Source organism: Mobula hypostoma, chromosome 2 (genome assembly GCF_963921235.1).
Source record: "Mobula hypostoma chromosome 2, sMobHyp1.1, whole genome shotgun sequence".
Classification (NCBI taxonomy): Eukaryota; Metazoa; Chordata; class Chondrichthyes; order Myliobatiformes; family Myliobatidae; genus Mobula; species Mobula hypostoma.
In genome coordinates, this window is record NC_086098.1 from 78,153,394 (window position 1) to 78,166,162 (window position 12,769).

Below are 12,769 nucleotides of genomic sequence, written 5' to 3' on the forward strand. Positions count from 1 at the left end.
ACTGTACGTTCATCAGAGGATAATCAGGAGTGTAGGTCTAATGCATTGGTGTTCCAATTGTACCTGTAGTCCTGCTCACCTTCTGGGCTTCCATTTTCTTAAAGGGGTACTGCACTTGCAACTTGAGTCTGCAGTCCATTATCCAATGATTTTAAATATCACCTAGCCTCAGTGGAAAAAAACTATGTATACCCTTCATAATGTTAGTATACCTCTGTCAAATCTCTCATTTTTCTACACTCCAGAGAATATAGTATTAACCTTTCCAGTTCTTTCCAGTATAACGCCACCCTTCCTACAGCAGTGGATCAGATCTGTGCACAGTACTCCATGTGTGGCCTTCCCAATGCCTTGTAAGACTCAATGTGCAACACTGTTCAAACATTTCCTAGATTTAGATCCTAGATTTTTATTACTGCCCCATTTCGGACTGAGCCCAGCAGCTGTGCTGTTGTAAGTTATTACCAAGGACAAGATATAGAAAGTTTCAAAATACAGAAAGATCAATAGGAACCAGCATTGATTATTCATGATTGAATAGCTCGATTCAATTCATGAATTAAATTTCAAGGAAAATTGATCAAGGTAGTGTCATGTGAACTTTAGGAAGGCACGTTTTTTTAACCCATAGGATTAAGAGGAAAATGGAAGCATCAATGTGGGATTGACTGAGTGAGCTTTATTGGATGCTTCCCAGACCAGACTTCGACTTTTCACAGTGAAAGATCTCTGCATGTTACAAAGATAACAGATTTCTCCAAGTTTTGTTGGTTCACAAAAAAATGACCGTTGCTGTAATTTTTACTTCATGTGCACATAACTCACAGCAAATGGGACAAAATGGCTTGAATTCGATAAGACCATAAGACAATAAGACCATTAGGCAGATTGACCCATCAAATCTGCACTGCCATTTGATCATGGCTGATTTATCATCCATCTTATCCCTATTCTCCTGCCTTCTACCTGTAACATTTGTCATCCATACTAATCAATCAACAATCCATCAACCATCACTTTTAAGTATACCCATTGACTTGGCCTCCACAGCTGTCTGGGGTTATGAACTCCAGAGATTAATCACCCTTTCTCTGGCTAAAGAAATTCCTCCTCGTCTCTGTTCTAAAAGCATGTCCTTGTATTCTAGGCTGGGCCCTCTGGTGCTAAATTCTCAGAGCAGTTGAAACCGACTATTTTCCCACTTTCAGAAACATTTACTCCATGTCCACCCTATTCAGACTTCCCAATATGCAAAGTTCAAAGTTCAAAGTAAATTTATTATCAAATTACATTTATGTCATCATATACAACCATAAGTTTCTTTTATTTGTGAGCATATTCAACAAATCCAGAATAAAATAACCATAATAGAAAATAAGGAAAGATGCACCAGTTTGGGTGTTCAACTAGTGTGTAAAAGACAACAAATTGTGTAAGTACAAGAAGAAAGAAATCAAAATAATAAAAAGTAATAAACATCAAGAATATGAAATGAAGACAACTTGAAAGTGAGTTCATAGTCTGAGGGAACAATTGAGCATTGGAGTGAGTAAAGTTGAGTGAAATTATTCCCTTTGGTTCAAGAGCCTGATGGTTGAGGGAAAAGAAATGGTTCTGAAACTGGTGGTGTGAGTTCTGAGGTTCCTGTACCTTCTTCCTGATGGCAGCAGCAAGAAGAGAGCATGTCTTGGGTGGTGGGATCACTGATGATGCATGCTGCTTTCCTGCAAACAATGCTTCATATAGATGTGCTCAATGGTGGGGAGGGCTTTACCCATGACAGGCTGGGCCTGATCCATTCCCATTCAAGGGCATTGGTAATTTCATACCAGGCTGTGACGTAGCCCATCATTATGCTCCCAACTACATATCTATAGAAATTTGTCAAAGTTTTAAATGTCATTCCTTATCTTTTCAAACTTCTAGGGAAGTAGAGGTGCTGCCATGCTTTCTTCATAATTGCACTTAAATGCTGGTCTCAGGACAAGTCTTCCAAAATAATATCAAGGAATTTTAAACTGCTGAACTTCCCCACTTCTGTTCCTCTGATGAGGATTATCAGAGCTCATGGACCTCAGGTTTCCTCCTCCTGAAATCAATAATCAGCTCCTCGATCTTGCTGACATTGAGTAAGAAGTTGCTGAATGGCACCACTCAGCTAGATTTTCAATCTCTCTCCTTGCTGCTGATTCGTCACCATCTTTGATTTGGCTTATGACAGTATTGTTGTCAGCGAACTTGAATACTGTATGCCATTGGAGTAGTGCTCAATCACGTCATCGTAAGTGTAAATTGAGTAGAGGAGGGGGCGAGGTACACAAAGCTGTGGTGCACCAGTGCTGGTTGTTGCCTCTCTGAACTGACTAGGAGACTGCAGGTGAGGAAATCAAAGATCCAATTGCACAAGGAACTATTGAGACCAAGGTCTTGAAACTTATCAATTAGTTTTCAGGGAATGATTGTATTGATTGCCGAGCTGTAGACGATAAAGAGAATCCTGGTGTATCTTTGCTGTCCAGATCTTCCAGGCGTGAGTGAAGAGTCAACGAGATTGCACCTGTGGTGGGCCTGTTGCTTTGGTAGGCAAATTAGAGCTGATCCAAGTTGCATCTCAGGCAGGAATTGATATGCTTCATCACCAAGCTCTCAAACACTTCATCACTGTGGATGTTACCGCACTGTTCTTAGGCATCAATGTAAGTGAAGTCTGCTTAAAACAGATGGATACCTCAGACAGTTGAATCGAGAACTTTAAAGATCTCAGACACTCCAGCCAGTTGTTCAGAAAAGGCCTTTAATATTTGGCCATGTGTCCCATCTGGGCTGCACACTTTTTGTGGGTTCACCCTCCTGAAAGCTGCTTGCACATTAGCCTCAGAGACTGAAATCACAGGCTTGGTGGGGCAGTGGGAATTTGTGATGGTTCCTCCATATTTTGATGGTCAAAGCGAGCATAGAAGGCATTGAGCTTATCTGGAAGTAAAGCCCTGTTGCCACCTACGTCATATGATATAATTTTATAAGAGGTGATAGCATTCAAGCCCCCCCCACAACTGTCGAGCATCCTTCAATAACTCAAATTTAGTCCAGAATTGTCACTTCGTCCATGAGATGGCTTTCCAAAGATCATATCTGGAACTCTTGGAACTTTCTTGGTCACCAGATATGAATTCTTCTGATCTGGTCCTTAGCAGACTGTGGATCTTATGGTTCATCCAGGGACTCTCATTGGGGAAAGTTCTGAATGATCCCTCCTGCTCTGCACAACCTGAGTTTATGGTCAAATTTATAGAAAATCCCCAATGCCTCTGTAACTCCTTCTGCAACTGGATCCTTGATTTCCTAACTAGAAGACCACAAACTGTGTGGATTGGAAATAACATCTCCACCTCACTGACAATCAACACTTGTGCACCACATTGTTGTGTGCTTAGCCTACTGCTCTACTCTCTCTGCACTCATGACTGTGTGGTTAGGCACAGCTCAAATGCCATCTATAATTTGCTGGCGATACAACCATTGTTGGCAGAATTTCAGATGGTGACAAGAGGGTATACAAGAGTGAGATATACCAGTATGCCATAGCGACAACCTTACACTCAATGTCAGTAAGACCAAAGAGCTGATTGTGAACTTCAGAAAAGGTAAAAGGAGGGAACACAAACCAATCCTCATAGAGGGATCAGAAGTGGAGAGAGTGAGCAATTTCAAGTTCCTGTGTGTCAATATCTCTGAGAGCTTAACCTGGATGCAACATAATGATGCAGCTATATAGAAGGCAAGACAGCAGCTAAATTTCATTCGGAATTTGAGGAGATTTGGTTTGTCAACTAAAATACTTGAAAACTTCTACAAATATACGATGAAGAGCATTCTGATTGGCTGTATCACCATTTAGTATGGGGGATGAGAGGCTACTGCATGATTGAAGTAAGCTGCAGAAACTTGTAAAATTAGTCAACTTCATCATGAGTCTCTGTAGTATCCAAGAAATCTTCAAGGAGCAGTGCCTTTGGTAGACGGCATCCATCATTAAGGATCTCCACCACCCAGGACATGCACTCTTTCATTATTACCATCAGGAACGAGGTACAGAAGCCTGAAGGCACACACTCAGCGTTTCAGGAACAACGTCTTCCCCTCTGCCATCTGATTTCTAAATGGACATTGGGCTCATGACTACTATCTCACTGCTTCTTTTATTTCTGTTGTTTCAACTTAACTGTTTAATAGACATACATAAACTTACTGTAATTCAGGTTTTATTTCTCTATATTTATTTTTCATGTATTTCATTATACTGCTGCTGTAAAATTAACAAATTTCTTGATATATGCCAGTGATATTAAACCTGAATCTGATTCTGATGAATCACACACAGATCCATCCCCTGAGTCACTACTCCAATTGTTAGAAAACAGGTAGCAAAGTGGACTTCAAATAATCTGGACATCCACACAGGACACTTAACTTCAAAATCAGAATCAGATTAATTATTGATGCTGCCCTCATCCACATCTCCTCCATTTCAAGAACATCATCATGCCGCCTTAACTGGGATGGAGTTCCTTTTTCCTCATGTGCCCTTGCATCTATTACATCATTCTCTGCAAACTCCATCATATTCAACAGGAGAAGAAGCACCTCATATTCCATCTGGGTAGCCTCCAACCTGATTTCTCCATCTTCCAGTAATATTTCACCTTTCCCCTTTCTTCTTCAATTCCCCACTCTGACCCCAACCCCCCTCTTATGTCTTCTCTTCTCCTCACTTGCCTATCCCTCCCCCTAGGGCCCTTCCTCTTTCCCTTTCTCCCATGGTCCACTGTCCTCTCCTATCAGATTCCTTCTTCTCCACCTCTGTACCTTTTCAAACTACCACCTCCCTGCCTCTTACTTCATTTACCCTCTCCACCCACTTTGCTTTGCTTATCTCCTTCTAGCTTGTACTCCTTCGCCTCCCCCATCTTCTTATTCTGGCTTCTTCTCCCTGCCTTGCCTTGGCTCAAAACATCAACGTTCCATAGATGCTGCCTGCTGAGATCCCCCAACATTTTGTGTGTGTTTTTCTGAATTTCTGGTATCTGCAGAATCTCTTGTGTTTCATTTTTATTATCACTGAAATTTATTGATTTGCAGCAGCAGTACAGTGAAATACATAAAGTATAATATAAGTTACAATAAAAATATTATAAAATTAATAAGAAGTACAAGAAAAGAGCAGAAAAGTGAGGTAGGGTTTAAGGGTTCATTGTCCATTCAGATATCTGATGATGGAGGGAAGTTTTCCTAAATCATTGAGAGTGCATCTTCAAACTCTTGTACCTTCTCCCTGATGGTAGCAATAAGAAGGGGGCATGTCCCAGATGGTGAGGGTCTTTAATGACACCTTCTTGAGGCATCGTGTTTTGAATGGTGGGTAGGTTAGTGCTCATGATGGAACTTCTTCTTTATTAGTCTAAATTATTATTAAGCAAAAAAGCTTAAATACATCAGTCCCCAATGTTTTGTTCATTCTTCTCTGCTACAATAAAGACTTAGTTTATGTCCAGGATCCATAGAACCCATAGAAACCATAGAAACTACAGCACAGAAACAGGCCTTTTGCACCTTCTTGGCTGTGCTGAACCATTTTCTGCCTAGTCCCACTGACCTGCACACGGACCATATCCCTCCATACACCTCCCATCCATGTATCTGTCCAATTTATTCTTAAATGTTAAAAATAGAACCCACATTTACCACCTCGTCTGGCAGCTCATTCCATACTCCCACCACTCTCTGTGTGAAGAAGCCCCCCCCAATGTTCCCTTTAAACTTTTCCCCCCTCACCCTTAGCCCATGTCCTCTGGTTTTTTTCTCCCCTTGCCTCAGTGGAAAAAGCCTGCTTGCATTCATTCTATCTATACCCATCATAATTTTATATACCTCTATCAAATCTCCCCTCATTCTTCTACGCTCCAGGGAATAAAGTCCTAACCTATTCAACCTTTCTCTGTAACTGAGATTCTCAAGTCCTGGCAATATCCTGATAACTTCTGCAAAGAATTTGAGGACTGTGCAGGTTTGGATGAGATTGCAGGTTCACATCAACTGGAAACCAATACATGTGTGAAATGTGCTTAAGAAAGTACTCTTGGGAGGTTCAGACAAATCATAGTGTCTTTGCAAGTCATATAATCTTATTCAGTCTTGTGTAATGCTAATTATAAGGTGTTCCTCCATGATCAATTTAGGACTAATCATGAATAATTTACATAAAAGTCCAAGATGAAAGCATAGAGAATACCAATAGAATGACCACCAGACCAATATAATTATCAAACTTGAGGGAGAGTTAGTTGGTTGTAATGCATCATCCCTGGAGGTTTCTAGTTCAGTAACATGCAGAGTATGCAACATTATGGAACCTTATTTTAGCCAAGGACCCCTACCAATAACTGTGAGGTTCATGGACACCAGGGTGTGAATCCCTGTATTACAACCAATTATTCACCTTGACCAAATTGCATCTCTTTCAAAGGAAAGGAACAAAATTAGTTCAACAACCTATATACCCTTTTATCTGATTTATTGAGCTTCAAATTCTTCATTTTTCTAATGATATTGGTGTTGCTTGTATGCCATTGATCAGAAACATCAACAAATGTTGTAGCATCCATCACTCTCCCCGACTCTCTGCAGTTACTGTCTGTGTTAACTCCTTGTCAACAGTTCAATAGGTTCAATAGATACATTTAATGTCAGAGAAATATATACAGTATACAAACGTTTGTACATTCTGAGATTTTTTTCTTCACAAACATCCACAAAAACAGAGAAGTGCCCCAAAGAATGAATGACAGTTAAACGTTAGAACGTCAAAGCACCCCCCGAGCTCCCTCCTCCCATGCCCAAGCAGCAGCAAGGTAACGACCCCCTCCCCCACCAGCAAAAAAGCATCGGCACCACCTACTGAGCACTCAAGCAGGCAGCAAAGCATCAATAAAGACACAGACTTGCAGTACCCCAAAGACTACTCGTTCACCCGGTATTTCAACATACCCTAATAAGGGTGAGGGGGAGACACATGATGTTAAAACTCTGTTGCATCGCTTTTTCCGAGGTCTGCATCCAGAGATTCGTCCCCAGAGCTCAAGTCTCTAGACACACAGCCCAAGACAGGTAACCTGCTGCTCTTGATCTTCCTTGTTTGCTCGCGATGCCTCAGTCGGGGCACTGGCCTTGAAAGAGCCCGTCTCCAGAGCCACGAAAATCTGGCATCCTGAAGGCGCACTAGCCTTCCAGGCTGAATTCTTGGGATATCAAAAAGTGGCCAGTTGTGAGGCCCTGAGAGCGCGTCCCATTCCTGCAAAGAACCGAAGTCAGAGTGTAACTCCAGGACAGGGTCTTCAAAAGAACCTTGTGAAGGAAAAAAAAGATAAAAATGGAGCTGTCTCCAAAGATGCAAATAAAGGAGTCGCCATTTAGTGCCATCTTGACTTTGCTCCGCCCTCTGAGTCAGTTCAGGAGTATTTGTAAACTCACATTCTTCTATTCTTATGGTCTTGTTCAGGGAATTACAAGGCTAAGATCAGAGCACATAATTTGCAGTATTGTGAGAAGTTTTGGACCCCTTACCAAAAAAGGGACATGCTGGCATTGAAGCGGGTCAAAAGGAGGTTCACAAGAATAATCCTGTGAATGAGAGTATTAACATATGAGGAGCACTTGATGGCTCTGGGCCTGTACTCACTGGAGTTTAGATGAATGAGGGGAGATCTCATTGAAACATGTTAAATATTGAAAGACCTAGATGGAGTAGATGTGGTGATAATGTTTCCTTTAATGAGGGAATCTAGGACTAGAGGGCACATTTTCAGAATAGAAGGACATCCATTTAGAACACAGATGAGAAGAAATTTCTTTAGCCAGAGTGTAGTGGAATTCATTGCCTCAGATGGCTGAGGAGGCTAAGTCATTGGATATATTTAAAGTGGAGGTTTATAGATTCTTTATTAATAAGGATGTCATAGGTAATGGGAGAGGACAGGAGAATGGGGTTGGGAAGAAGAATAAATCAACTATGATGGAATGGTGGACCAGACTCAGTGGCCCAAATGATCTAAGTCTGTTCCTATATATGTTGGTGTTATGGTCTTATGGATTGCATGGTTCTTCTGAACATTTCTGAGCACCTTCTTTCTTCTCATAAAGCATTCTGGCAACAGTCATATATCTTATGTAGAGTCTTGTACATTGTAAAGTATACACAGGTTCCTGGTGTTAATGAACTGATACGAAATTCTGAAAACGCATATCACCAGACTCACCAGTCTTCTCTCATACATCTTCAACATAGAGCTCTAACTCCTGTACTCAATACTTTGATTTATGAAGGCCAATATTGAAGGGTCTCAGCCTGAAATGTCAAAAGTTAATTCCTCTCCATTGATGCTGCCTGACCTGCTGAGTTCCTCCTGCACTTTGTGTGTGTTACAATGTGCCAAATGTTCTCTTTATGATCCTGTCTACCTTTCATGCCACTTTCAAAGGATTATGGATCTGTACTGCCAGATCCCTGAGTTCCACTGTATTTCTCAGTGCCCTACCATTCACTGTGTAGGTCTTATCCTGGGCTTTGTCCCCCCAAAGTGCAACAACTCACATTTGTCCACATTAAATTCCAGCTGCTACTTTTCAGCCCATTTTTCCTGCTAGTCCACGTCCCACTGCAAGTTTTCACAGTTCTGCTAAAGTTGCATAGCACATCAGAAATACCCAGAAAATTTACAAGGATGTTGCTGGGACTTAGGTACCTGAGTTATAGGGAAAGGTTGAATAGGTTAGGACATTATTCCCTGGAGCCTAGGAGAATGAATGGAGATTTGATAGGGGTATACAAAATTATGATGCTACAGACAGGGTAAATGCAAACAAGCTTTTTTCACTGAGGTTGAGTGAGCTAGAAGTAGAGGTCATGGGTAAGGGTGAAAGGTGAAATATTTAAGGGGAACATGAGGAAGAAATTCTTCACCCAGAGGTGGTATGAGCTGCCAATCAAAGTGGTGGATGTGGGTTCAAATTCAACATTTAAGAGAAGTTTAGATAAATACTTGGATGGGAATGGTATGAAGGGCTAAGGTCCAGGTGCAGATCATTGGAACTAGGTAGAATAATAACAATAGGGCGGCATGGAAAAGGTAGGCTGAAGGGTGTGCTTCTGTGCTCTGATGCTCTATGACTCTATGTGACAAATAAAGCTAATCTTGTTCTTAATCTTCTTCTGCTCACTGTGGCATTTCCCAGCAGCGACTCCAATGAATTCATTTATATCCCACTGTAGAATATATCAGCATAACCAGTGTACAAGAAGATGGAAGCACATCTCGTCTCTGCGTGACTGTGTTAAATTCCTTTTATTGCTTTATCAGTTTTATTTCCACTGCTTTGAGTTGTGATAGGGAGCTGAGGTCTACCTAAAGGTCCCCAGATAGCCTTCCACCCTTCTGTAAGATCCAGCTGTCATGCGATGTTGACATTTGAATCGTGACTTTCTGGGCAACAAGCTGATGTTACTCATTGCTCCCATCCTGATCGATTCTGGCACTCAGTTCTATGGAAGTAAAATCCTCATAGAGCAATACAGCACAGAAACGGACAAGACTTCTGCCCATCCAGTCCATTCTGTCATCGAGGACTCCTGTAAACTTCGACAGATGTACTGTGCAGAACATCCAGTACTAAGGCTCCATACACATGATCACAAAAGGATGCAAAGGGTTGTAGACTCAACCCGTTCCATCATGGGCACTAGCCTCCCCACCATTAAGGACATCTTTAAAAAGCGATGCCTCGAGAAGGTGGAATCCATCATTAAATACCCTGACCATTTGAAACATGCCCTCTTCTGATTAGTACCGTCGAGTAGCCTGACAATGCACACTTAACATTTTAGGAACAGCTTCTTCCCTTCTGCCATCAGATTTCTGATCGGTCCATGAACCCATGAACACTATCTCATTATTTTGCTCTCTGTTTGTTATACTTATTTTTATATATACAATATTTATATTCTTACTGTAATTTATAGTCATTTTATGTATGCACTGTACAGCTAGCTGCCACAAAACAATACATTTCATGACATATGTAGGGTGGTAATCAATATGCACAAAGGAAAATATCTCTGCAAAATCCTTGAGGTAAGAATAGAATGTTATTTTTAAATGGATAGATTCTATCATCAAACAAGAATATAGTCTCATTGATACAAATTCCAGAAAATACGAACTCAGTGTTGCATACTGACAAGTGAGAAATGGTGATTATTTTTAATATAAGAGCAGATGTTGAGTAAAGATATGGGAAGGCACTTGTTAACTAACGATATCAGGTCTGACCATATTGCATAGATCCAAGGGATTCCAACACAGCTATGAAAATCTCCTTATAATGGGCTTCCTAGGCCAAATTAATGAGGTAGAATACCACATGCTGCAATATACTTCCCAGCTTCTGAAAGCTTAAAGAGCAGTTTCTTCCAAATATTTCTGTTAATGCTTTTCTACATCACCGTGAATGAGAAAATTGCCAACAAAATGGCAGATAATCCACCATCTGCTATGCTCAGGTGCTGTTTAATTGATCAGATGTGCCAGCCAAGCTGAAATCTATGCAATCAAACAGAACTGGGACAAAAATAATAATGTTTTTATTAGTATTCTATACATCATACCTTCAGTTACTGCCTGTTACGCCACTGGTATTTAGGGCAGCAATGAAGGAGCTCCATCTCTGTCTCTCCTTGCCCTCTTCTCTACTGTGCTCCAGGTGTGGTTTAGGGTCCTCATTTCTGCCTTTATTGTACGGTGCCAAGTTGTCTTTGGCCTCCACACTTCAGGGGTCCTAACAATAATTCCCACTGTCCAGTTCTTGGGTATTTGTTCCCATTCCCAGATTATAGTAAACAGTGGCTGCAGGACGGCTGCTGCAACCTTCGGTTCAGCTTTGAACAGTTTGGCCTTCAAATTGTCATGTCCTGTCGCTTTGCTGTTCCTAATGATTTAACCCCAACAACCTCTTCTTTCTTGGGTGGATCTGTGTTGATGTCGAGGTCCTCTGTTGCCTCCTGTACCTAATAAAATGGCCATAGAATGTATGTTTGTGGTTTTCTGCTGCTGTAGCCCATCCACTTCAAGGTTCAAAGGGTTGTGCATTCAGCAACGCTCTTCTGCACATCACTGTTGTAGTGCATGTTTATTTGCCTTCCTGTCAGCTTGAACCAGTCTGGCCATTCTCCTCTGACCTGTCTCATTTTTGCTCACAGAAATGTCATTCATTGGTTTTTTAAAAACTTTTGCACCATTACCTGTAAACTATAGATCTCATTGCGTGAAAATTCCATGACATCAGCAGTTCCTGAGATACTCAAAGCACCCTGTCTATCATCAACAATCATTCTACAGTCAAACTAACTTAGATCAGATTTCTACCCCTTCTGATATTTGGTCTGAACAACAACTGAACATCTGACCACGTCTGCAGGCTTTTATGTAATGAGTTGCTGCCACATGACTGGCTGATTATATATTTGCATTAACGAGCAGGAGTACAGATGTACCTAATAAATTGGCAACTGTGTGTATATCACATGTGTAAATTAAGATCTTCATAGTTTGTTGTTGTTTAGTATGGCATTCACATTTCTAACTGAAGTGTGGCTCGGGAGGGTTAGACGCAAGTCTGATTGTTTGGGAACCGAGGCTGGATCGATTTTCCTCTGGCATCTCATCTACAGCCATTGCAACATTGGGTGGCCCTGAGCTGGCATCTCCTGACCAGCTGGTAGGGTCTTCCATGTACTCGCCACTTTCTTTGCAAAAAACCTACCTCTAACTTCCCCCCTATACTTTAAAAGTATATCCTTTGTATTGGCCATTGCCACTCTTGTAAAAAATATCGGGCTGTCCATTCTATGTATGCCACACACACACACACACACACACACACACACACACACACACACGCACGCACATATATATAAGAAAATTAAATAAACTAAATAGTGCTAAAAGAGAGGAGAAAAACACTGAAAACACTGAGGAAGAGTTCATGGGTTCATTGTCTATTTAAAAATCTGATGGTGCAGTGGGAGAAGCTGTTCCTGAAACATTGAATGCGTGTCTTCAGGCTCTTATTCCTCCCTCTGTGATGGTAGCAATGAGAAAACGGCATGTCCTGCGTGATGGGGTCCTTTATAATGGATGCGATCTTCCGAGGCATCATCTTTTGAAGTTTTGCTCAATGCTGGGGAGATTAGTGCCCTTGATAGAGCTGGCTGAATTTATAACTTTCTGCAGCTTTTTCCAATCCTGTGCAGTGGTCCCTCCGCACCAGACTGCGATGCAACCTGTTATACTCTCCACAGTATTTCTGTAAAAATTTGGGCATGTCTTTGATGACATACCAATTTTCCTCAAGTTCCTAATGAAATTTAGCCACTGTAGTGCCTTCTTTGTAATTGCATCAATATGTTGGGTCCAGGATAGATCCTCAGAGATGTTGACACCTTGGAAAATGCTCACCCTTTCCACTTCTGATCCCTCTATGAGGACTAGTGTGTCTTCCCTCAAATTCCCTTTCTTAAAGTCCACAATCAATTCCATGGTCTTATTGAGATTGAGTACAAATTTGTTGCTACAACACCACTCAATCAGCAGATCTATTCTGCTCCTGTACACCTCCTCATCACCATCTGAAATTCTTCCAACTATGGTTGAGTCATCAG